Raw genomic sequence first — 27,321 nt, forward strand, 5'->3', positions numbered from 1 at the left:
CGACTGAAGAAAGGCTGCTGCGGGTTGCTTCCGACGATTACCCTAGCTTGTTTGCTCCTTAGTATAAAAAAAAAGGAAAGGAAAGAAAAGAACCGTATCAGAAGCCCAGAATCAATCGTCGCTCGTTGCGCTGTTAGAGTTGTCGGACTATCCCACCGCTGCCACCGGTTGTAAGGGTTGTAGGTCGTAGGGAGGAACTTGGGGGGACAGGACTAGGCGTGCTGGGTTTATTTACAGATATTTACATTTTAAACAACAGACATTCGACAGTCTAGCGTGGCTCCCAAATGGAGCACGCAAGACGAAGCATACAGCATGCGAGCACGAAGCTCCAAACACGCAGCACAGAGCACGAGCACACTGCTCACGAGCACGATGATGAGCACACCCAGCAGCCGACAAACAGCCGCTTATAAACACTCCATTCTCCCTAGATCCCTAGGTGAGGGAGAACGGCCGTTCAACCTGCTACAAACTCGGAGCGTTGAAAGGCCTCGTAGCCGGCCCGCCTTTGAGGGAAGGGGGGTAGGTGTTTACACACACACGTACGCACTGTGGATTCACAGAACCCGAGTTGAGCGCGTCCTCGTAGATAGGTGGTCACGCCTGACCCCAGCCGGCGCCTCTAAATTCCCTTTCTCCTGTAGTCGCCACGAGTGTCAGCAGACTGTGACGAATCCTGGGGCCCACGTACCGCAAAGCACCCTTTTGTTAGGGAAGCTCTTGCTGCCAAGGGACCCTGAAGACCCGGCAAATCAACCAACAACACACGGGGCGCCTAACGTGGCCAGCCCTGCTGCCGTAGTCTCCAGTTCTTCGAAGGGAGTTCATGGTCGGCTAGCGCTGTCGTCCTCGCTCGTTCTCTGAAGTGCGCCACCACCGCGGATCGATCGAAGCACCTGCAGCGGGCTGAGATAGTTTTGCAGAGCAGTACTCCTGCAGGCCGATCCTAACAGCGCCTAAACGCTCTTATAGGATGATAAGTCATTTCCAGGCGACGAGCGGCTACGCTTTATCAAGAACACTGATAACGCCGGCGGGACAAGCTTTGTGACGAAGTTTAATACGCAGGGATAGCTTTTAATTATTTTTTCTGTTGTTGACGTCATCACGCGTCACAGCGAGAAGTTTGAAAAGCTTAAGGTCAGTACGCCACGTGGTGGCACTCACGCGAACTAAACCCTCCTTTCCAGAGTCGCAGTCGGACTGCGACTCTGGACTTCATTAAATTCTTTTTTAATGACTTTGCTCGTACTGCTGCTTGATTTTTACTCACGCTTCGCTAAAAGGCCACATTTTTTGTTTGTCCGCGTTGGTAAAACGCTTTGCATTGCTGTTAAACTAGTTCATTCGCATCTGGTCCGGTTCGACTGGGTAGGAGGTGCCTTTTCGCATGAACCATGGCAAGCAGAAATACTAATTAAACACTCTGCGAAAAACTCAAGAAGAAAGAGTACGACCTCATTGCGAAAGTTGAGTGCCAACGAACAAGCAATGTAAATGATTCTGTTAAAGCTTGTTAGAGCAAACGCCTACTTCAATGCCTACTTCCAACGACAAGCCTACTTCAAACGCCTACTTAGAGCAAATGCCTACTTCCAACGACAAGCTGATATACACTCTGGTGACTCGGGTTAAGCGAAAATAAAAAAAGGAAGTAAAGGAAAACATTCCAGCGGCGGGGAAGAATGCGGGCAAGAGGGGAGAACCGAGCCCAAGGCCGGGTAACGTGGCCGGATAACCGCTGTATGGAGCTAGGGGGGAAAGAAGAAAAAAAAGAAGAAAAAACGTGCGCCACCAGGGAAGGCAGGCGGGGAAGCGAGGGAAACTTCTTTTCGACCGTTTTTCTTTTCCCTCCATGTTTTCGACTATAGTCTCTGCAGCTGGGTGACATCGTCTGGAGTTGTACGCTGCGCTTGCGGCAAAGAAGCCAGCGGTGTCTGTCGTCAGTAAATGTTGAATAAACGGTGCGATCTATCTGAGCCCCAGATGATAAAATCAGAAACACGCCCAAGGCAACACCACAAAAGCACTTGCACGTGGAAAAATTAACATGGATGCATACGCGATAGTGCGTTGCAATAAATGTACAGACTATTTATAATATCTTTTTTTTTGTATTCAGTATAGTCTTACTTATACAGCTTTACCTAATATAGTTATAAATTTGTCTGAAACCATGGAACGGCTTAGAATAGGCAATATTATATAGGTTTCTTATTTCGTGTCTACCAAAGCTGCTGTCAACTTAATATGCTTGCACGTGTAGCGCTCTCATACATCGCTCTTGCGGAAGACGAAGGAATGACACCACTTCCCAAATGGAAGACTGCGTGCTGCATGCAGGGGCCCACGTAACCTAGTTCACACGTAACCTATAGCTCCCATGTGAAAGAAAGCTTTATCATTAGAATATCCGACTCGAGCATGTACTGCCTCAGTAAACGAAATCGCATCCGTCGGAAGTCTCATTATGAATACTTTATATGTGTGAGTAGAATATTACCCTGCACTTCTGGCACATATACGAAAAAAAAAAGAAAAGTCGTTTAATGTGATCGAACTTTTGGTTTCCGCGTAAGAATATATACGTTTTCTGGTTTGTATATGGGGCTGTGTTGCACTGTCACGCTCAATATGAGCTACAACGCGAATGCGCGTGGTAAAGCGGTCGCGCGTTGTATCTCGCACTGAGCGCGATAGTATACCTTTCAAATCGAGACAACCGGACGTCCGAAATAACGTGTACTTGTTAAAAACACATACCATAATGCATAAACGGAGATTTACGCCTAAATAAGTATTTGTGATGTGGGAGTCCTTCGGTCTACCGGGGCGCAGTCGCTGCTGTGCCTAAGGCTCCGGACTTATTCGCCATTGCGAGGAAAACCTCTCCCAAATGCCTACCCCTCGACCGCGCGCCGTTTTCCCCGGGCGCCGCGGCCGCGTCCCGTGACGTCATGCTACGCGGCCCTGCGATTGGGTCGTGGGGCGTGACGTAGGGAAGAGGCCCCGACTGGGGACGATCGCGGTGCGCGGGGGAGTCGGGCTGCGACAGGGACGAGCGCCGGTCACGAGAGGCAAGCTGCAAGGTACGTGAGCGACCAGCTATTTGCGCCCCCCCCAACGCCCCGGCCTGGGGACGTTCACGTGCTTTGTCAGCTTGCGTAAGTGTGGCTTGCTGAGTGGCTTTGCGTTCCGCCCTTGCGGTAGTCGCAGGCGCTCAGTGCGTCACATATTGCGTGTCCGAACCGTCGCAGACCATTGTCGGTGACGGGAAGCGCTAGGTAGCGTTTGCGAACGCATTTCGGCCCGCGCGCGTAAACCATTGTTCGACGCGGCGTGTACCCCGCCTTCCTCGCCATCGGGAACCGCGGGCGGCGAGTGTACTCCGTGTGTTTGGGTGCAGTCTGGCACATGTTGGCCATTGGGGATCAATAAACGCCTTAACTGTCCTGGACGCCGTGTGTTCCTGGGAGAGCGCCCATGCGTACGGCCAGAGCCGTCCAGGTCTTTCGGCTCGGTGCTCGAACCTGCGGTGGGTCTATCGCCGTGCGCCGTCGTGCCGCGTCGTGAGGCTCCACTTCTCGGGGGCCACTTGGCGACGCCGTGCGCGGAGACGTACGGTGAGCCCACAGTAATTAATGACATAATGTAGCGAATGGGTACAGCCACACACAGAGACACACGTATATAGCTGGAGTGCCTGAATGCTGACGTAAGTTGACCATTGAAATAATGAAATAACATTACTATAAAAGGAGGTGGTCTTTACTTAGAGGTTGTGCAGCATGAGAGCACGTGAGCCAGAGAAGAGGCGATACACGAGAGATACGCACTTAATACATTTGCACGAATATAGCGCGAGTTTTTTCCCCGAAATTTCGAGCCTTGGTACGCACCTCGCATTGTATTCGGGTTCGTGACATGAACATAACGTGTGCGATGTTTCTTTTACTTTATCTAACGCTGACATTTCACCGTGCGCAAGAGTGCGCGAGCTGGGAGTTCTCACTGTTCATTTCGCGCCGCCTTTATCCTCCCGGTTTAAAGCGCTTTTAGTGCCGCATCAATATGGTTACGGCGTATTAATCGAAACCTTGTGCAAGACGATCGGCGGTGATGTGTAGGCGCGCCAAGCCAGCGGCCTTCGTCGCAAATGCGTGAAAGGCTTTGCCGTGTTCGATTCTAATGCGGGTATTTCTGAAGTGCTGCCTGTAGAATAATTTTGGTCGCATGGCACGCAGAAACCGTTCTCGCCGACGGTGACAAAGAAGACAGCAGTAACAACGAGTAATTGTGCAGGCACTCCTCTTTTCACTGTATTTTGCGACGGCAGTTCACAATCATCATCATCGTCGTCGTCGTCGTCATCATCATCAGCCTGGTTACGCCCACTGCAGGGCAAAGGCCTCTCCCACACTTCTCCAACTATCCCGGTCATGTACTAATTGTGGCCATGTTGTCCCTGCAAACTTCCCAATGTCATCCACCCACCTAACTTTCTGCCGCCCCCTGCTACGCTTCCCTTCCCTTGGAATCCAGTCCGTAACCCTTAATGATCATCGGTTATCTTCCCTCCTCGTTACATGTCCTGCCCATGCCCATTTCTTTTTCTTGATTTGAACTAAGAAGTCATTAACTCGCGTTTGTTCCCTCACCCGATCTGCTCTTTTCTTATCCCTTAACGTTACACCTATCATTCTTCTTTCCATAGCTCGTTGCGTCGTCCTCAATTTGAGTAGAACCCTTTTCGTAAGCCTCCAGGTTTCTGCCCCGTAGGTGAGTACTGGTAAGACGCAGCTATTATACACTTTCCTCTTGAGGGATAATGGCAACCTGCTGTTCATGATCTGAGAATGCCTGCCAAACGCACCCCAGCCCATTCTTATTCTTCTGGTTATTTCAGTCTCATGATCCGGATCCGTGGTCACTACCTGCCCTAAGTAGATGTATTCCCTTACCACTTCCAGTGCCTCGCTACCTATCGTAAACTGCTGTTCTCTTCCGAGACTGATAAACATTATTTTAGTTTTCTGCAGATTTATTTTCAGACCCACCTTTCTGCTTTGCCTCTCCAGGTCAGTGAGCATGCATTGCCGAGTTACTAAGCAAGGCAATATCATCAGCGAATCGCAAGTTGCTAAGGTATTCTCCATCAACTTTTATCCCCAATTCTTCCCACTCCAGGTGTCTGAATACCTCCGCTAAACACGCTGTGAATAGCATTGGAGAGATCGTATCTCCTTGTCTGACGCCATTCTTTATTGGGATTTCGTTGCTTTCTTTATGGAGGACTATGGTGGCTGTGGAGCCGCTATAGATATCTTTCAGCATTTTTACATATGGCTCATCTACACCCTGATTCCGTAACGCCTCCATGACTGCTGAGGTTTCGACTGAATCAAACGCTTTTTCGTAATCAATGAAGGCTATATATAAGGGTTGGTTAGATTTCTCTATCACCTGATTAATAGTGTGAATATGGTCTATTGTTGAGTAGCCTTTACGGAATCCTGCCTGGTCCTTTGGTTGACAGAAGTGTAAGGTGTTCCCGATTCTATTTGCGATTACCTTAGTAAATACTTTGTAGGCAACGGACAGTAAGCTGAGTAACGAGGAATAAATCGCGCCTTGCGGCATCACCTCGCGTAATATATATATATATATATATATATATATATATATATATATATATATATATATATATATAATTTTTTTTTCGGTGACCGAAAGTCCCCTCTCACGTTGTATTCGTGGTCGCGTCATTTACGTGCATACATGTACGGTAAATGTTTAATTGGGTTCTTAGTGACGTGTCACACGGGACCATGCACACTGTTCGCAGCCGCTGAGCCGATTCGTATATTCAAGAAGCTGCGTAGATGCAGCTTTGTCTTGCAGAGGCCACCAAATTTAATGTCTAGTGATCGGTCACAAGATATGCGAGCATAATAAAGTAACGTGGCACGAAAAGTCTTCACGAGTGGTTCAGGCAGCAATTGAACAACACTTTACTTTGAAATTGAGCTTTTACGCCACGCGTTCACAAGCGCCAGTGCGCTCCGACAGGCTGCGCAGTGCTTTGAAGAAGAATTGAGAGGCAGCAATTATTTAAATTTTTGCGTAACAAATGTTGACGGACGAATATATGATGACGGAATATAGACCAGCTATACAAAAGCGATGAAGGCGGTTCGTCACACGGGGGAAAACAGCAACCATCACATACAAACGTTATAGTAACAGTTCATCCGGCAGTTAGATCAACTTAGCTAAAGGATGGTTCTGTGTTTTGTTCTGGACTGATCGAGCTCTAGTAATTAGAGTCAATAATGAAATCAGAATCAAATTTATTTTCGCCATATATGCGGGTGCGCATGCAGCGACCACTATTGTGAGAGCAAGAGTACGTGGAAACCAGTGTTCAAGTCGCAAGAAGAAGACATATCGCTTAAGTATTACATTTGCTTTACCAAAAAGCACAAGATTTCAATACTTCAAAAGCGGATATGTTTGCAACACTATTACATCGTTCATTCTTGCTTTCTTTTTGTCTAGGTGTACCATCGAGAGAGAGCGTAAACTTTAATTTCAAATCAGCAAGATTTGAGTCCGGCGTCTTTTAGTGGGTCTGGGCACCCGCCGCGGACGCGGTTCCGAGACCTTGTCTCGAAGCGGCTTCCTCGGCTCGGTGGACGGCCCAGAGTTGTGCTGTCAGGTCAGAGCTGAGCAGTGCGGTCATCCAGCGTGACTGGAGGGTGGCGGTGGAAGAGACGGAGGGGTCGGCACTGCCCGACTTGTTTGTTAGGTCCCGACACTCCCATAGCATGTGATTTAGTGTGGCAACCTCGCCACACGATGTGCATCTGTTTGTAGTGTACATGTCTGGATACATGGCGTGCATGAGTCTGGGGTTTCTGTAAGAGTCTGTTTGTAATTGTCTGAAGTGTACTGCTTGCGTCCTGTCTAACATAGCGTGAGGGAAAATAACTATTTAACGAGGAACAAAATTTAATCAAGTGGATATTGGGTTAGATAGTTCTCGTGATAGTAATAGTCGTGATAGCACAGCGGAAAGCGTCAAGCAAAATTGTTCGCGAACGGCGTGTTAATTGTAAACGGCCCTGTCGCATCACAGCAAAAATCGTCGGACGATATAAGCGCAGGCGACTCGCGGATTTTACAGTTCTAGGAAACCATTTCGGTTGGGTGTTTTCACTGGGGAGTGTGAAAGAAGTGACTATACGAAGCCAAGAGATGTCAAAATCTGACATTTGTGTAGCATTTGTGAGTTTGTCTAAGAATAATTAAGGTTGCATGCCAATCAATGTCGGTCATATACAAATCGAGCATTTCTGCTGTCGACGTGTATTTTATTGGGAAGAACTAGAGTTAGATCAAATTCTTCCAACCTTTGCTCAAAGAACTAATGGCATTCAACAATCAAGCAGTTGAGAATTAATAAATGTATGGTACATGATGAATGTTTCTTCAAGATCCGTCTCCTATGAGGCACATGTACCATTTTCGTCCAAAGCTCCCTGGAAGGCGTACTGACTGTGCATGCATACACGCACATATCGAACTCTGTGCACATTGTTGGATCTGGAGGACAATCCCAATTGCTGTCCCCCAGATATTGGACCTTGCCATTGGGTGCGGGAATCGGCCGAGGTTGAGAAGGACTTTGAGATGAAAACTGGAGGTTTATTTACATTATTTACAGTGAAAGTACAAAGAAATTAACAGTCATAAAGTCATTACGGGCATTGTCATTCGGGCATAAAGTCATTGTCATTACGGGCATAAAGTCATTCGGACGCTGCGGCCCGTGGCAAGAAGCTCGAAAGAGATGAATGAAGGAATGCTCTCTTGCTGCTCCCGGTCTCTGGCTTTTAACCCCTTCGGTGTCTCGAAGTCACGTCACGTTCGGCCAGTCGGCGAGCCTGCTCAGGTGGCGTCATTTTCGGCCAATCGGCGAGCCCGCACAGGTGGCGTCATTTTCTGCCAATGGTAGGCGCTCGCGCGAATGTAAGTCACACCCTGCGCAGTGGGTCGCTCCATTGTCTCCACCTGGCCGAGGGATTACTTGTCTCCGGTATTGCCATCCTGGTCTGCAACTGCCGTCACAAAGGCGGATGGGGTGATTGCTCCCAGGGCTTCACGGTGCATTACGGCCGTCGTTGCCTTGCGGCTTGCAAGCGCGCTCAGCGGAGGCAAGCGGTTTGTTCTCGAGTGACCTTTCAGAGCCGCAAAGCTTCTTTCCTCGGGACCCAGGTTACCTGGAACCGTGCCAGACTCCCGCTTCATGTTCAGGAAGAGTCAAGCAGTGGGACAATAGCTCCACATAAAGGTACACGAGATGGGGGACGCCAACTTGTTTGGATGTGCTGCGCATCGGGAACGTGGTAGACGTGCTTCTGCGCTCCTTAATTAGGTGTGACGCGATTCGATGTGGTCTGGTGAACTCGAAGGAGGCTCAGAAAAAGGTCCCGTATCTAACAACACATAGATGCGATGCATTGAAGATAAATGTTTATTAAAATTCAAATGATTTAGTTCTGCCTTGTAAAGGTACACATAGCGAAGGTGTAGAAAAAGCTGTCAGATACAGCTTGACAAAGCTGCAGCCCCCTTTCTCTTTGCAGCGGCTTCACAGCAAGACTTTTAAAACAAAGGTAATTGCGCGGTGTAATAACAGTTATACAATAGTGAGCAAGAACAAAAGAAAACAAACAAGATTATACAATATATAAACGATATTTACATAACGAAAACAGAACCTACATGGTAACGTACATAGCACCCAAAGTACTGTTTGACGCATTGAAGAGGTCAAAATTATTAAATACATAAGCTATATACATATTCGTATAGAGCTACCAATCTCGGCACAATCTAGGTCGCAAATTTATCATTACACACACACACACACACACACACACACACACACACACACACACACACACACACACACACACACACACACACACACACACACACACACACACACACGCACTGTCAGGATTGGGGGCTCAATCCCATCGCTCGTGATCCGTTGTCAAGATTGGAGTCGAGCATGAATTAGAACGTAGCTGGCCCATGCCGTCGTCCAACTTATCCACGCTGAGGTCGTTGATGAAGGGAAGGACTGCTTCTCATCGAGAACGAGGAATATGGGTTTATTTACAGTATTTATATCATTCTAACATGACTGTTTGAGAAAGTACATCAGTCTAACATGACTGCTTAAGAGAGAGAGTGACCTGAGCAGCCGCACAACAGCGGTTTTTAAACACTCGGTCCTCTCCCGATACAAGGTGATGCGAACGTTCGTTTCGTCATCGCAAACTAGCCGCCTCCCCGCAGGACGTTCTACGCACACAAAGGCACACACGTTCGAATGTCCGGAGCCGACGTCAGAGGGGCCCCGTAGAACTCGGAGCCGTTCCGGGTAGCGCGTTGGGGAGTTTGGGAACAATAGTTGGCCCGCCGAACTCCTTCCGTCACAAAGTCGATTTAGTCACGCTGTGGCTAGAAGTTGGCGGCGACGCTCCCGGAATGTTGCCGTCATAGTCGTTAGTGGGTGGCAATCTTGCACTGCAGTTGGCCATTCTTATAACAGCGGCTGGCCATTCTTAACAGCGCCGGGATGTTGCCGACATAGTCGTAAGTGGGTGGCAATCTTGCACTGCAGCTGACCATTCTTAACAACACACACACACCAAGAAAGAGGCTTATAGGCAGTGCCTGGAAAAAAAAGAAGAAAAAGTAAAAGTGTGGGGAACCGCGGTCGTCTTGCGCTGTCGCATCTCCCTCTCCCAGAAGAAATGAATAGGTTCTTGGAAAGAAGGGACGCCCTTACCTCTGCAGCCTGCAAGGTGCTGGAGAGGATGGCCCTGGCGCGATTGGAGTGGTTTGCAGCGCAATTGCAATTCTTCCTAGAGCAACAGTCGGGCTTCAGGCGCTGCCGCTGCACGGCGGACTCCATCGCGGACGCTGTCGCCACTCTCGAGGATGCCTAGAGCTGCGGGGATGTGGCCATGCTGCTGCTGCTGGATGTGGTGAGTGCTTTTGATGGCCTCTCACACACAGTCCTCGAGGCTGCCATGGACGGACTCGGCATCAGCGGGGGACTACGCGGCTTTGTCACCGGATTCCTGACGGGAAGGACCTTCTGGGTCCGTGTTGGGAGGGAGCTGAGTGAACCCAGGGACATCACAGCGGATGTTCCACAAGGGTCAGCGCTCAGCTTCATCCTCTTCAACATGGCACTGGCAGGATTTGCGGCCTCACTCGCAGCCGCCGCCCCATTCCCGGCCCGCTGCTCCATTTACGCGGACGATGTGGCGCTATGGGTGAGGGGACCGAGGCGATCGATCCCGGCCATCAGGAGGTCGCTGCAGGAGGCCCTGAATGCGGTGGTCTTTTACCTAGGAGGCATTGGGCTCAAGGTCTCTGCCGACAAGACGGAGGCCCTCCTGATTCACCCGCTGGCCTCGCCCCGTCTGCACGTCAAGCAGATGATTGTTGGCGCCAAAGCACTACCACGGAAGCCGGTGGTCACGTACCTGGGGCTCACCATCGACCACCGGCTTACCTGGATTCCAGCTGGAAAGGCGGCTACGACCAAAGTGCGCCAAGTCCAGGGAGCAATCAGCAAGCTACAGCAGCATGGCCGTGGATGCACTACGAAGTGGGCACTGCGGCTCAACCAGGCCGCAGTAGCATCTGCTCTCCTCTACGCCCTCCCACTGGCGAACCTGTCTCCAACCAGGAAACGCCAACTGGAGGGACTGCACAGGAGTGCCGTGAGGGCCATCCTGGGGCTCCCCAAGTATTCCCCAGTAGCAGCTACACTCGCCGAGGCCAACGAATGGCCTCTCTCTCTCCGAAGCCTCCAGCGAGCGCTGGGACATGTGGACCGGCTGCACCGGACACCTGGTGGCAGGGCCCTCCACGAACGGCTTCGCAGCCTACCATCTTCACGGATGGGAGGGCTCTGCCTTCTCGACGAGCAGATCGTCACACACACACGTAGTGGCGGTTGCCTGACCACCACCACCACACCACCGGCCACTAGAGGTCCATCTCTCCCTCGATGGGGCTACAAAGCATAGGACACATGTGGCCGCTCTGCAGCAGGCAGCATCCTGCAAACTCCAGGAACAACTGGAGGGTCGGCCGCAGGTGTTCGCTGACGGATCCGTGATTCAGGATGGGTCAGCAGCAGCGGCGTGCGTCATCCCTGCCAGAGCCATCAGCAGGCAACGCCATCTCCCGTTTGCAGCGAGTTCAACAGCGTCGGAACTGGCGGGGTTTCACCTTGCCGCTGATCTCCTGACTGAGTACCCACCTGCATAACCGGTCGCTGAGCTATGCGACAGTAAACCGGTGCTGCAGTCCCTCTCCAAGTGCCATCGAGCTGGAATGACGGGGACCTTCCTGGCCGCGAAGTTCTCGGCGCTCGCCTCCTCCGGAGTGTCCGTCTCCTTTCACTAGCTGCACTCCCATGTGGGCATAGCTGGTAACGAGGAGGCGGAGACCTTCGCCAAATCTGCCCACCACTCAGGAGTCACATTCACTCGAGCAGTGGCGGCCTCAGACTACTAGAGGCCACGACTGGAGGAGTTCCTACTGGCAATTCACCCAGACCCGAGGGTAGCTAAAGGCAAGGGACCCAAGCTGCTCCCCGAGTCTGGCCTCACCAGGCGAGATAGGGCCACTCTGCTGCGACTCCGGACTGGCTGCATATGGACAGCAGCCAGACTTCACGCCAAAGGCCGACGCGCCTCCCCCACTTGCAGACGATGCTAGCACAGTAATGTTCGAGAGTCACCCGAGTCTATAGACTGCAGGGCCTTCCTGCTGGCTTACTCTCCGACCTGCTGTTCCCACCCCGCTACCATCTCCCCGCACTATACACAGCCTTGTGGAGTTCATGGAGGCGAGTGGGATAGCAGCATACCACTGAGCGCACCTGCCCCTGCCGGTCCCTGCCTCCTCTGCTGCCATGTGCGGATAAGCCCCTTGAACCATTTCTCACCTCTTTACCTCCTACTCCCCTCTCCCCTACGACGCTGCGCCGTGCTCCCTGATGGGCTGCAGAATTTAAGCGTCTCTTTCCTCCTTCATAATCACCATATATAAGCAAGGAGAGACGAGCAGGAGACTACGAGCACGTGAGGAAGGCAAGCACGGCTCCTCGCTTCGACGAGTACGTATCGCCCGCTACCTCTCGCGCGCGCTTGCCTTCGCCCTCGACTGCGCTCCCGAGCGCAGCCCTTCTCAGGGCTTGCACGGCAAACGGCATGGTTTGGTGAGCCGCTCCACCTCACCGAGGCCCATACCCTATGGATGACTATCCGTCAACTATTCGCGGCTTCCACCTCGAACCTTCGTACGTCCGCAACCACGGCATCGACCTGCTTCTTAAGGAAGCAAGATGAATCCTGCAGCCACATGTACCAGGATTACAACCTCGCTAAAGGTGCGTGTCGCCTCCCGCCTTGCGCAGGACGCGCGGCTTGCACGCACGCACCAAACGCCCTCCGTCAGCTGCCACGACGCCGTCTAAAACAGCTGAGGATTACCGCTACGCAGCGCGGTCGTGCCCGCCCACGCCAGTGAGTGCATGCGACAGCATCCGCACCCGCCCCATCTGACCAGGAGGCTCCCTTCCGCGCATTCCGCTTCGCGGTGCCGAGTGCTTTTGACGGCGGCCACCTCGACCACGCCAGTGAGTGCGACAGCGCTTGCGCCAGCCCCATCTGACCCTGCAGGAGGCTCGCTTCCGTGCTTTCCGTTTCGCGGTGCCGAGTGCGTCGGACGGCGGCCACCTCGCCGACCAGTCGGAAAACACCGAGGAGGAAGCCTCGACTTCGGCTACCTCTGCCGACGGTTGCCTCCGCTCCCTGTCACCCGCTGGCACCTCCGAGAGCTCCGGTAGTTTCTACTTGCCACCCGCCAGTATCGACGGTGCCGACACTTCACTCTCCCGTACGGACGGGACCAACTCGCCCATGACAAGTCCTGTCCGACCGGATCACACCTCGCTTTCGTCGCCGGCGTCCTGCTAGTCGCACCCACTCAACAACACGGAGTCCACCGCGCCCATGGCGGAGGAGGGCTCGCCCTCGACGGCGGTGGCTGCTCCCGTCGGAGGTACGGTTCAACAAGTGAGGAGTAAGGAGGCTGCTTGTCTGGATTCTCCGAAGCAAGACTGACTCTCGCCGTGTGAATACCTTCGGTGGTAGTGACGGAGTGGTTTGCCCACTGCTGCGAGGTAGACGGCACGTCGTTGTTTGGTCGCATGCTTGTCTGCCATTGGGTCTGCTACCTCAGGTGTGGTAGCTAGGAGAGGATAAGGATTATCGGAGGCTCTGGCTAGCGCGGTAGAGAGATGAGCGCGCGCCAGTCTATGAGCCTTCTCCGGGGATACCGGGGATACCGCAGTGCGCAGGGACCGTGCAGTGAATGGTAACGTCGTGACCGCATTCGCGGAGCAGGCGTGCCTGGTGCCGGATCTTCTGCCGTACGGGATCTGTGTAAATAACATTAGCACGTGCCAGATGGGCAGCCTGGGAATCTGTGTACACATGATGGTGAACAGGGTCAGTTTGAGACGAAGTTGCGAGGGCCCACTCCAAATAATTTAGGATGGCCATTAGCTCAGCGCGGGTGCTGGACATTGCTTCTGCTGATATATGATGGCGGCGGTTCTGATTTTCATTTGTCTGGTCGTACCACGCAGTAGCATAACAGGTGTTACTAGCGTCGTCTGCAGGCAGTGCAGCGTCCGTGTATACGATGCGTTCAGTCAAGGAGAGTGAACTCGTAGCCTTGACATGCCTCTTGGCATATGCAAGGCGCCGCATTCGCTGAGTAGGGTCTATATTGAGATGAAGTGGCCTGTCATCGGTGAGAGCCGTGATTTCCCACGGCGGCGTGTTGTTGGGCAAAATGGGCATTTTGTGGACGTCATACCCGAGGAGCATGAGTGTATGTCGCCCGGCTTTTGTGGCGCGAAGTCTCGTCTCTTGTGTATAGATGTGCATGTCTACGAGCTCGGACAGGTTGTTGAGTTTGCTACAACTTTTAAGCGCTTCGGGGCTTGTGCACATTGGGAGTCCAGTTACAATGCGTTTGGCTTCGTTTAGTAACGAATCGAGCGCGTGCATCTGTGTGCGGTTGACTGGATGATACGGCAGCCCGTACATGATACGGGAGACAAGAAAAGCTTGAGCGAACTGCCGCATTTCACGTTCGTTTACTCCACGGATGCGGGTAGAGATTCTGCGTAAAGCGTGCAGGATTTGTTTGCTGGTCTTCGCAACGCATTGGAACCAAAGTGTTCGCTGTGCAGTTCTCGTCTAGGTGCATACCGAGTATTCGGATAGTAGATTTCCGTGTGATGGGTTGGTCACCGATGTACAGTTTAAAAGACTGCTTTTCTTCCTGCTTTCCAAAGGTAGACCTGCCACCATGAATGACGACAAACTCTGTTTTGTCTGGGGCAGTGTGTAAACCCGTTTCCGTGGCATAGGCGTGAATAATGAGACCTCGTTGTAAGACGCCCTCCTGCTCCCCGATGCACCCTTGATGCGTCCACACGGTGACGTCATCGGCGTACACCGCGTGTTTCAGGCCCGATACGTCGGCAAGGCGCTTAGGTAGCTGGTGCATAGCTATATTAAACAGCGTCGGTGAAATAACGGAGCCCTGGGGGACGCCTACTGATATGTCGCAATAGGCTTAAAAACACTGACATCAGTCAGACATAACGCCGCAAGCACCGCAGCTTTATTGCAGCCTGCGTCCGTGTGTTCCGATGCTGACGCATGGCTGACGTGTGATGATGACCATGGCAGTGCCGATGAAGGCACGATGAAGATGACGATGAAGTTGGCGATACAACACCTACGACGTGCACCTCTCGCACAGGGGTAATCCCTGGGTATGTGTACTGCCGTTCGGGCGTCAGCATGAGCGAGCCTCGTGCACGTTTTTCTCCATTCGGTGCGGTGGAAATGACTCGAGCTTGGTAAAAAGTATTCGCAGACTTGCCTTCAATGCCATGCTGTTCCTCTAGGTCCATGAGTGGGGCGAAGGCGTTGGTGTCCGGCAGCAGCAGCACCCTTGAAGGCATAACAGCGGCGGCCGAGTTCTTCGTGAAAGTCAGCGGCGCAAACGAGGCAGCCTGGTTGCCCGGAGCCTGTGAGTCCATGTCATCGGGCAGTGGTACATCGTTAGGGAGCACGGGCTGCTCCGGCGAGGCCATCAAAGCACGATACTTGGACGAGCAGCGATGGCCGCCAGCAGCAGGCCGGGCGGCGGTATCGCTGGCGGGTTCAGATAACAGCGAGCCACACAGCTGTTACTGCGAGCGGGAGATAATGTGCCTGGTGTCGCCGTGATCCTCTGGTTGTGAAGCGTCGATTGATGTAATCCAGCCAAGGGTACATTCTGATTAACGGGTCAAAACCGATGTTGAAAGCGGGAGCCGATCTTACTACATGTTGTTGTTGTTGTAGTTGTCCTAAGTGGCCGTGGCACATACCCATAGTGGGGGATTGGCCAAGAATCGGGTGGTTCAATTAGGTGCGTAAAAATAATGATAACAAGGGAGTTAACAATTTTAGCGTTGGAGTTTAAAAGTAAACGTTTTGTGTTTGGAGAAAAAAGGAAATAATCAGATGAAAACCGGGTATAAAATAGTAATAATAATAAAAATAATAATAAAATAATAATAATTAATAATAGATAAGAAATAAAAGAAAGCTATGGTTGGAAGGGAGAACGATCACTCTAACATGAAAATCGATTGGTTTCAATGAGGTAATTTTGGATTGCCAAGCAAACATTTCTGTGGCTGAACCCAATAATGGAGGCTCCAAAAGATAGGATCACAGGCACTGATAAAGTGAGACCAATAGAGCGAAGCGGGATTTCGAGTAGTCGTTTTCTTATAATAGAAAAACGTCTGCAAGACAACAAGAAATGATCTATTGTCTCCGCTTCGACACAGAATGAGCATAATGGTGAGGGGACCAGACCAGACCTGTGGAGGTAGAAGTTCAGTGCAGGTATACGGCAGCGCAGCCTTGTGATGGACACTTCAAAAAATTATGGGGTTTTACGTGCCAAAACCACTTTCTGATTATGAGGCACGCCGTAGTGGAGGACTCCGGAAATTTCGGCCACCTGGGGTTCTTTAACGTGCGCCTAAATCTAAGCACACGGGTGTTTTCGCATTTCGCCCCCATCGAAATGCGGCCGCCGTGGCCGGGATTCGATACCGCGACCTCGTGCTCAGCAGCCCAACACCATAGCCACTGAGCAACCACGGCGTGTTTCCGTGTTCGGCAAAAATCTCTGTTCCAAGGGTGTAGGAGATGTCCGTAATCCACAGCCTTATTAATCGCGGAGCCTGATACTGTCTGAATAATGACACTCCTGCGAAATCTAGCAGCAGTAACATAAGCTGTCAAAGGGCAGCAAGGGAGAATCGGGCCACTTATCGATGCCTTGGCTAGAGAGTCTGCAATTTCATTTATGATTAGTCCTTTATGGCCAGGCACCCAAATCAAACGCACGCTTCTCAAGTAACCAGGTACCAATGTATGAAATGTCCTCATCACGCGAAAATCACTAGAAGCAGTAAGGGATGAGCACAATGATAACGAATCAGTGACTATCACGGCGTAATTGATGGTCCTTATTTGCGTAATGCCAGCACCACGGCCATGAATTCGGCTAGAAAGATTCGTATGAAATCTGGCAGCCGAAGAGAAAATGTCCAATCGAGAATCGGGGAAAATATTCCTACACCTGACTTTTCTTCGCATTGGGAAGCATCTGTAGCAATTACAACGTTTGTTTGAAGGTTTTTCAGATGATCTTGTAATATACCGTCTAGATTACGGTGTGGAAGTAATTTTGCGTTATTAGGAAAAATGTCATCGAATTGAATATCCGTTGCAACAGCTCTGTCGGGAATAGGAAGTACATCGCATATACATCGCATATGCGCACGCCCAAAGAGTCAGGTAATTTTTGCACGAATATGATTTGCGGAGTATGTAGTCGCTGCTAGATGGCGCCGAAAAACAATGCAGGTTGTGAAATAAATATTGTTTGGGGATGACGCAGCGGTGATTCATAAATCCTTAAGAACGTCTGCACCGTCAAAAGCCGGAACATGCACGAAAGTGGAGGAACACGGGATTCTAGATAAAGAATAGAATTTGCAACAAATTTAGGAAGACCTAAACACAGACGTAATGCTTCCCTTTCTAAGAGGATTAGAGGACGGGACATGTAGGCTGGAGCTCCAGAGAAGAGCGCGCAACCAAATTCTAATAAAGGGCGAACGTACATAGATATATCATTAGGAGTGTATCTCTTCTCAATCCTATTCGACGACTGCTCAGCCTACGCAATATGCCAATAGCACGGGTACCTTTTCCAGTCACATGCTCTATGTGTGAGCGCCAGTTGAGAGAGGCGTTATAAATAATTCCGAGGTATTTAACAGATTCCACCTGTGGTATGTCTTGCAGGAGGTAAGACAATGAAATGTGCACTATGTCGCGTATCGGAAAAACGAGAACAGCACATTTGCTGGCATTGAGTGTGAAGTGACTAACATCTAACCACCTCTCCAGAGCATAAAGATAAGTTTGCAGTCGTTGATATAGCGTGTGGATGTCATTTGCAGATGCAAAAAACGCAGTATCGTCTGCATAAACATAAGTAGTTATTTCTTGATGACAAGGTAGTGTGCTCATCAGAATATTAAAAAGTACCGGGGAAAGGACTTAGCCTTACGGTACGCCTCTCGTTTGTTGTGTTTAGAAGAAGAAACACTGCTTTGGTAGCAATAGAATTCTCTTTCACCTAAAAATGACTGAATCCACGCTACTATATACCCAGGTACACCACAGGATGCCAACCGATTGATCAATACCGTGTGCTCCACATTGTCGTCTACTTTAGCGATATCGAGCGTCCCTAAGGCAGCGTATTGCTTATAACGTCGAGCGAGTTGTATTCGGCTTTCTAAGTCGACGTGGGCATGCCAGATGGAGCAACCGGCCCTGAAACCAATCTGACAGGGTCTAAGAATGGAATTATCATTAATAAATTTCATGATACGACGGTGAAGAAGCCTCTCAATGAATTTTACTACGTTTGATGTAAGCGCAATGGGCCTAATGTTCTCCCATACCTTCCTTCTTGTTTCTTAAGCATCAATATTACTTTGGCGAGCTTCCAGTGCAACGGAATCCAAGCATATATAATTGAATAATTCACCAGGTCTAAAAGAACGTTAGGCGATTCCTGTAACAATATTTTTAACATTGCATTTGTGACACCATCAGGGCCAGGGGCTGAATTCGGTAAACATAGTGCAGTCTCATTTAGTTGAGCTAAGGAAATTGGAGTAAAGCCATCCCAAGGATCTAATGTGTAATGAATAGCCGGAAATCTGGCCGTAAATCGATTTTCTAAGCCTTCGGCAATCTCTTTTAGGGAGGCGCTCAGCTCAGTTCCTGCGGGGTCAAAACAATCGAGTCTAATCTCAAAGATGTTGGTAGCACCTTCCTAACACGAAGGAATGCAAATAAAGCACGCTTAATTGGACGGTTTGCAAAATAGTGAGCGCCACCTGGCGCACAACAGGCAAAGCTGCAGTGCTCTGCGTGCGAGAGTATGTGGTTAGAGAGCGAGTTTCGTTTCTCGGCTGCTGCCTGGCCTGTGCCGCGGCAACCGCGTGTGTTCATGACGTCAAAAATAATTAAAAATTAAATTATGGGGTTTTACGTGCCAAAACCACTTTCTGATTATGAGGCACGCCGTAGTGGGGGACTCCGGAAATTTTGACCACTTGGGGTTCTTTAACGTGCACCTAAATCTAAGTACACGGGTGTTTTCGCATTTCGCCCCCATCGAAATGCGGCCGCCGTGGCCGGGATTCGATCCCGCGACCTCGATCGTGCTCAGCAGCCTAACACCATAGCCACTGAGCAACCACGGCGGGTTCAAAAATAATTGAAGACGCCGTCACGCCGTTCCAGTTTTCGTGCATGTCATAGACCTCCGACTTCTCGAAGAGTACCACACAAACTGATCGCGTGTGGAAATATCTGCTTTGTATAACTGCCACTATTCTCCAGGCTCATCGAGGCTCGGCACTGAATGACAATTACGTTAAAGATGTCGTATATTTGGGGCTGCTGATGCGAGCACGAAACTGATGCGTGCGAAATACACTCCTTCAACAACGAGCAGAGTGCGCGTCGTCGAAACACGCTGCCGATGTGTCGCCGAGTGTCCACACTTGGTTTCGCAGACTGGCCGTGCGCAGCGACCACCGTGCAAGGCGGCTAGCATTATTTCCTCTTTGCTGCCGACAGAGTATAGAGAACCAACTCTGCGTTCATTTAACCGCGACATAATCGTCCAGACGCTAAAATACTCATGAAAATAAACACTTTATGGCCCGCTCCGTTTTCATTACAAGCGCCGTCGGCTGCTGCTTCGACAACCGGGAGCTAGGCCTGCCGGCTCGAGCGTTCGGCGGCTGCCGACTAAGTCAGCGCGCCGACTGTGATGTTCCGCTTAGGAGAGTTTATCCTACTAATATGGCCCATCTGGAATAAAGCAAAGCTTCACGGGGCTGTTTGACTTGTTACGACGGTGCTTTTTTCGCGCACGGCAAATACGGGAATGTCTCAAACGACGCGCCGTTCTCTCGACGCACTAATTGCCATCGATGAAGACGGTAGGCCTCGCTCGCTGGCCGTGGGTGTCGCGGTTACGAAGAAGCTTCTGCTAGGAAGTGAACGCATAGTTTTTTTGCTAGCTCTTTACCTCATGCATCAGTATTAAAAGGCTAAATAGGAAATACATTTGCCTATCTGTACACCGTCGGCAGAAAAGAGCAAACCAGCCGAACTCCGTCGCGGTGGTCGCTCCGCGCTGCCCCTCGGTCACACCAAGTGCCCTCGAATGGTGTGTTTCGATCACTTCAGTGGCGTAGTACTAGGCGCTGATTGTCATATGAGGCGCACTTTCGACGTCACTTTATAATATTTAGTATAATAACATGTCAGCGACAACTGAGTGACACCAAGGCGCGTTCGCAAGCGCTGTCCGTCCCCGTCCATCTTGAACTTTCCCTATTCCGGCAAAATGCGGCTGCGTTTAAGGGTGTCTCGAAGCTTGCAGGCCGAAATAACTTCGCAGCTCTGGCAGTAGCAGACAATAGCGCGATGAGAACCGGCTCTGCGAGGAGCGAGCAAGTTGTGTGCTGTGATGGCATCTCCGGCCGTCGCTTATCCATGCTGCTTTCCTCGCATTATAGCTCTTCTCGGACGGAAACCAAAATAAACTCGTGCTCCGCTTGCTAGTGAAACACTTTGTGCACAATACGCAACACAATGAGCCGTCCTTTTCACGAAAATACCGCGATCAAAACCACCATAAACCGTCGTCTCAAGGCGCGCTATATAGCTGCGTTGGTTGTTCGTCTGCTTCTCGTACCTAACCATGTAGAGGGCGCTCGTGACAGCCGTGTTCGCGCATGCGCAACAGTATTTTTGCAAACCGTCAATTAGATAGATAATCGTAATGTCTAATATCGTATTCCTCTTTGGCTGATATCGTATTCCTCTTTGGCTAATATCGTATTCCTCTAATATCGTATTCCTCTTTAACAGTACACCTAAATACAATTTGTCGGGCACTGATTATGCAGAAGCATTTTCCAAGCGGCCTTTCTTTTTCTATAGTCCCGCGTACACTCATTATTCCACCAACGACAAGCGGTGCCTTTAGCCGAAGGGAGGACAAATTCAGCTTGCTTCCGGGAATCCTCTAGAATTGAGCAAATGGTTGAAGCGATTTCCTTATCATTGGCATTGGCAAGTTTCGAAACGGCAGAACGCAAGAAAGTCTTAAATTTTGTATTGTCCACAAATGTGCATGCCTGGTATTCTAAAGATGTTATTGGACAATTGATTTCAAATGACACAGGAAGATGATCACTGTTGTTTGCTGAGTCAACCGCTACCCACGACAAAACCTTGATGCCAGCGCTACAACATGTTAAATCTAACACTGAACGAAAGGGTCCTCTAGCAAACGTTACTTGTCCTGTGTGCTGACATGAAAGGTGGCTATCAATAGTCCACTCCCAAAGTCGCTTACCACACAAATCTGTTTTTAGCCCCCACGACACGTGATGCGAATTAAAATCCCCTACAAATAATATTTTTTTTTTCTACAGGCAGCCACAACCCTATCAAGTTGACGTGTACTTTGCACACCGGTGGGGAAATAAGCATTTATAATTGAAAATGGATGGTATCCTGGCAGACATAAATCTATGGCCAAAATTTCGCAGTCGCAGTCTATGATTTGAAAAGAAATTTTTGCCTTGTGACAAATTTTACTGGAGACAAGTATCATTAATCCTCCACCTCGCGAGTCTCGATCTAATCGGAAAGACCGAAAACCTTTTAAATGAAAGTTTTTCTCTTGTGAAAGCCAAGTTTCTTAAAGAAGTAAGATATCCGGATTGAATTGAATAGATAGGCAAGACTGTGTGGGGTCTGATGCGGGATATCTCACACCGTACTCTTGGGACAAAGGAACGACAACACAGTAGTGCACACAATCACAAGGGCATTTATTGCACCTTTCATACATCAATGCCTGCTAGCCGAGTTGCTATCCACAAAACATGCCGATGGGCTCGCGACAAGTCTAGAAGTCCGACTTACCGCGACCGGAAGCGAGCGAATATGTTCGCCCCATGCTGGATCCCAACGCCTGGTCGTTCGCGTGTATAGTCACGCGAATCGTGGCGCGTTCGAAGGCGGCCACGCGAGGCGGTCTCGCAGAAGCATGGGTGGCGGCACGCGGGAGACGTCCCCGCTGTGCGTCGACCCGCCGGGAAAAAGGGCCGCTGCACGCGCGGCGCGGCACGTCTCGCTCCCTGCCTCGAACCCAAGAGAGCGTGCCTTGTCTCTCCCGCCGAGGGTAACCCCGCAGCCGCGCAACACTAGCGCCATCTCTCGGACTGCGCCTGTACCACTCGGACCGCCGCGTGTGCGGCGAAGCCGCACTACAGGAGACGCGCTATGCGGGAAAAACATCAGGGGAGGCGCGAGGGTCGCGCATCCCCACAAGACAAATCTGTTAAAGCTGAAAATATAGAACGACAGTTCCACTGCAGCACTTTCAACTATCCAATGGTGTTGAACGCACAGCAGCGGCAACTGCTGCCTTTAGAATACTTTCAGTAAGCACAGAAGATGGTTGACTCTTTTTTTATTTTGGTTTCATAGTTTTTGAAATTGGGGACCCCATGCGTTTGGGAGCTCGAGTGTCAAGTTCCATATCTGTGACGCTAACAGTGTCTGAATAAGAGGGCTCATCCTCGCGTGGTAGGACTAGCGAAGTAGTGTCTGTGGAATGTTCTGCAACTGTGGCAGGCGTCTCTACCTCGTTGCTAGGCATTCGAGGTGTGGCGTTGTATACTGAGGACTGCATTGGTGTCTTAGTGGTCTGCATTATTTGCATCATTTGACTCGAAATGATTGCGCTAAGCAATCAGAGAGGCTGGATATTAATTTATCCATAGCTTTCTATAGTCATTGCTTTTTCCACAGCAGAGTCAGTTGCTTCTGAGAGATTAAGATCCATGCGAGTGGTTGCGCGCTGTAACACCAGAGTATCCGAAGGCCCTTTGATAACTGAAATTGCATCTCTTCGGGAGCAGCGACGGCGGTCGATTATTTCAAAAATTTGTATTTCTTGAGCGCGAGCTGAGCAGTTCGAATAGTCTGCTGGGTGTTCTCCCCCACAGAGGCAGCACTTTTGAGATTGAGTAGAGCATTCGCTTGGAGAATGACCATCCCCACAGGTGCGGCAACGCAAAAACTAGACTTACATCATCCTGCGCTGTGCCCGAATCTCCAACAATTCTTACACTGGATTGGACGTGACGCAAGCGGCTCTACACGGAACACAAGAGGCCACACCTTTATTTCAGATGGACATGATGTGCCCACAAACGTTGCAATTACAGATTCTGTCGGAACCCTCTCGTTATTTGCCAGTCGATTGCAACGGTAGATAGCAATGACGCCTGCTGCGGAAAGCTTGTCCAGGGTTTCAGTAGGACTTAATCGGGAGTCTACGCCCCGTACAAGACCCTTGGTGCACGCAAGGTGAGGTGGAATGAAAGCACTCACCGGGGTGGAAGCGAATGAAGTGCATTTCAAAAGGTCTTCAACACAGGTCTGGTCTGGTGAACGACACACTATACCTCCCCGTCCGAACGCTCGCACATCAGTGATGGTCTGGAAGTGGTTGGACGTGGCCTTAAGTGCCTTCTGGACAGCCTGTGGATTCGTGATCCTAATGGACCCTCCATTGGTAGGCACAAGCGCCACAGGAATGGTGCTGACGCCACTGCGAAAAAATAAATCTATGGGCAATTCATTGGGTTGCAGGGATGCTGACCAGGCAGATCGCGCCTGGCCAGGAGAACTGGTCGACATCAGCTCAAGACGGCTGACGCAAGGAATGCCACTCAACCAGGAACTAAAATAAGGTTATTGAGACACCTGAAACCACCCGATACTCAGCCAAAACACCACTGCAGGTCAACGAAACGGTCGCTCTGTCGAGGCCAGAAGGAACCAGGGAACCAGGAACGCAGCCCCGCGTTCCAGTCACCGCCGTTCGCCTATGCTGCGCTCCAAGCAAGTTCTTCTTCCTGCTGGGAGGTGCTGCTGGTGCTGGAAGGCATGGGACCACCCCAATCTTCTTCTACAATCTTACTACATGTTCTTCGATGCTCCTTCTTCCTCTCCCTTCCCCGGCGAAGACGCGCAAGCCAGCCAGCCCACAGCAGTGAAGCCCAAGAACGCCGGGAAAAAAAGGAGACGCCGTTTCCGACGGTTAGTGGACTTCCCGCCACGAACTCCATCCAAAGACGGCGGTGCCGCTTACGATCCCACCGTCACCGTGCTGTACCGGCCCACTGGGCGTAACGCCACCTTCCTGGCCCTCTCGAGAGACACCATCGCCGCGCAGCTGTCCTGTATATTAGGGGTGAGACGCGTTCGCGTCAATTTTCGTCGAAATGTGGTGACTGTGGATGCGGCGCGCAGCGCCGACTTGGCGCCTCTCCTCGAAGTGTGTGTCATCGGTGACGTGTTGGTGCGGTCGAAAGCCCTACACAACAACTCCTGTGTGGGCATCATCTATGGTGTCGACCCTTCCTTCGATGCTCACACAGTCAGTGAAAACATAGAAGCCCCCGTCGCGGTGCTTTCTTGCTCGCGAAGTGGCACAAACGTCGCCGTTACCTTTGCCGGGAGCGTCGTGGCAATTAACGTGCGGCTCTTCAAGCAACTGCGCCCCGTTCGTCCTCGACTGCTACGGCCACTGCAATGCGACCGCTGCGGCGTAGACGGCCACGCCGGCGCCACCTGTTTCCGCGACGCCCGCTGCCTCCGCTGTGGTGAGTCGCATCCAACGAAAGCCTGCCCTGCAGATATTCGACGAATGAACCGCGCTGTCGCGAGTGGCAGCCCGGGAGAAAGGCGGCCGTACTGTTGTCGTCCTCGGAGCGGCCCCTTTCGCGCAAAACAGCGCTTGAGCTGGCCGGAGCCCGCGCCGCATCGAGCGAGCCGCACACAGCCGCTCCTACTCCGTCTGCGGCCATCCCGCAAGCGACGCCCTGCGTGGCCACAGCGCCCAAACAGCTGACCGTCTCACGGCCCCTCAGCCGCGCCGAGCAGCGACCCAAAAAAACGCGCTCATAGCCGCGCTCGCTGCTGCACTCCGTGCCCTGCTGGTCAACTGCCCAAACGTTGACGGCAATGAACGACAAATGTGTGTCGTGGCTCTCGCCGCACAAGAAGCTCTGCTTCAACGTGACTAGGCGCGACAGCGCCACATACACGGAGGCCGTCGCCCGCGAGCCGCACACAGCCGCTCCTACTCCGTCTGCGGCCATCCCGCAAGCGACGCCCTGCGTGGCCACAGCGCCCAAACAGCTGACCGTCTCACGGCCCCTCAGCCGCGCCGAGCAGCGACCCAAAAAAACGCGCTCATAGCCGCGCTCGCTGCTGCACTCCGTGCCCTGCTGGTCAACTGCCCAAACGTTGACGGCAATGAACGACAAATGTGTGTCGTGGCTCTCGCCGCACAAGAAGCTCTGCTTCAACGTGACTAGGCGCGACAGCGCCACATACACGGAGGCCGTCGCCCATGCAGATCGCCGAAACCCAAGCCACCTTCTACGTACGAGGCGCCTTGATGCTGCTGATGCTGACTCCTCCCTTTTATTCCCCCTCCATCTTGTGCAGCGCGGTTGAGGTGTCCTCTACTGAGAGACAGCTACTGCGCTGCACTTTACCCCAATTTTTCCTCCACAAGAATCTCCTTTCAAGGGTGATTCACTCCGTTAGCAACAGCTCCCACCAGCGGGGATGGGGCGAGAAAGCGAAGCGGGGCTTTGCTATTCGTCAGGCGCAACGCCGCCTGCTCGCGGGGGTGCAGGCAGGGCGGCAGGGGCGCCAGTTCCCACCAAATGCTAGCTCTGGACGCCAGCTCGTTTCGCGTCTCGACAGCTTGGTAGACTAGTTGGCGCATTTCTGTTATCATAGACCGCACATATAAACGCAAACTACACAAAGTAACATGGACAAAAACGCAAACACATGGAGTGGACCCGCGGTGTCTCGCCGTTCAAAATATGCGTACTCGTAAGTGGCATTTTATTTCACGTTGTGTAGTGCGTGACCGCCTTTGTCAAGTGAAGAAACCTCGCTTTGTATTGCGCAAGTGGTTTTGCGACGTATGAACTCCTTGTTTTTTGTGTTTGCTTTTTCTGACAGGAAGAAAAAAAGAAGAGCTTTATATGAGAACGGATCAAGCGTTCGAGAGTTGGGACAAGGAAATGTGAGACGTACTTTCAGGTATATATTTTTGATATAATTTTTTCGTCTTGTAATCGTGACGCCATTTTCCTCTATTTTTTTCTAGGAAACACTGGAACGACACTGCTTAAAAGCTGCTTAAACCATTCGGGAAGAAATCAGGTTAGACGTTTGTCTGGTTGTCATTGCGTAAAAGTCGTAATTCGAAGCCGCTTTGTTCCCACAGATGAAAAAAGAAAACTGTAAATACCCAGTACTGTACGATATACGTCTGGTGCATTGCTGGTAAGAAAGGATTGTGTGTGAATATGGACTTGAGTAGATCTAGGAACATCAGACAAAAAATGCATGTACGTGAAACACTATGGGCAACCGATATGTAAGTTGTTCCTCAATTGTTCTGTTGTCACATTTTCATAGTTTACGTGCGAAACTTTGTCACTGCAGCCTCGACGTTGTGTAAACCTGTATACTTTGATCTCGTGGCTCTTTGCGGGCTACTTTGTTTGTGCAACCATGTTTTGTGGTATTCATTGATCGCGTTGCCTGGATGTATATTTTTTGCAACAATATTCCGAGCCAAGTCAGTAAATTGATCCTTCCTGTCCTCATGTTAGCTTGGGCGGCTCTAAAGCGTGAATCACGTCGCAGAAGTTGAACGCACTAATTTGCACTGGAAGTGCACAGTATGTGTCTATAAATACATGTGCAACGACGAAATAATAATTTTGTCTGTGGCTGTGCCAGGATTTCTTGCACACAAATGTGAAAAAGTCCACTAAACCATCTGCATGGTTCACGGAGTTATTCATTATTATATTATTTGTTTGTTGGTTTGTTTCAGTTTGTATGATCACTAACTATGCAAGCTTCACTCTCGATGGGGACAGAGAAATATCGGATGTTGTACCGTTCAGAGCCAAGGACATGGAACGGCTGAAAAAGAGACTCCCGGGCAGCATGCAAAACTTTCACAGCAGGCTAGCACTGTCCTCTAGCTGTATCGTACTATTTCAGTGAACAAGGACTGCTTGCAAATTGTTAACACTGCTGCACGAAAAAAATAATGTATTTTATGATTGCAAAATAAACCCCTGAAAGAAAAACATTGCGTTGACGTGTTTCTTTTGTTGCGTGTTACGTATTTATACTAACAAAAGTACAGAGAATAATTAGTGGTGTTTAATTATGTTTGACATGTAAATTATACGCGCATGTCGCGTATATTAATTGTCCGCGCGAGTTAAACGCCTCTAATAAACTGTATATCGTAGACCTGAAAACGTAACACGCAGCAAAAAAAGAAAAACCTGATCTGTTTTGTAATATAAAAAAAAATTGGCTGGGGCTTAGC

The 27,321-nt window shown here is 50.7% G+C and overlaps 1 long non-coding RNA gene across 2 annotated transcripts in view; it reads left to right on the forward strand.

Annotated features, from left to right (window-relative positions):
- Window positions 1-27,054, forward strand: part of LOC135911020 (uncharacterized) — a 64,360-nt gene extending 37,306 nt beyond the window's left edge. The window contains exons 1-6 of one of the 2 annotated variants that reach the window (XR_010567185.2): window positions 14,884-14,959; window positions 15,095-15,219; window positions 25,926-26,006; window positions 26,074-26,129; window positions 26,194-26,346; window positions 26,812-27,054. This is a non-coding gene — a long non-coding RNA (uncharacterized lncRNA). Of the gene's footprint in view, window positions 1-14,883; window positions 14,960-15,094; window positions 15,220-25,925; window positions 26,007-26,073; window positions 26,130-26,193; window positions 26,347-26,811 lie in introns of those variants that run through there. The other variant, XR_011509398.1, reaches the window with a different exon arrangement.
- Window positions 27,055-27,321: the final 267 nt, after the last annotated feature.

Source organism: Dermacentor albipictus, chromosome 1, assembly GCF_038994185.2.
Source record: "Dermacentor albipictus isolate Rhodes 1998 colony chromosome 1, USDA_Dalb.pri_finalv2, whole genome shotgun sequence".
Classification (NCBI taxonomy): Eukaryota; Metazoa; Arthropoda; class Arachnida; order Ixodida; family Ixodidae; genus Dermacentor; species Dermacentor albipictus.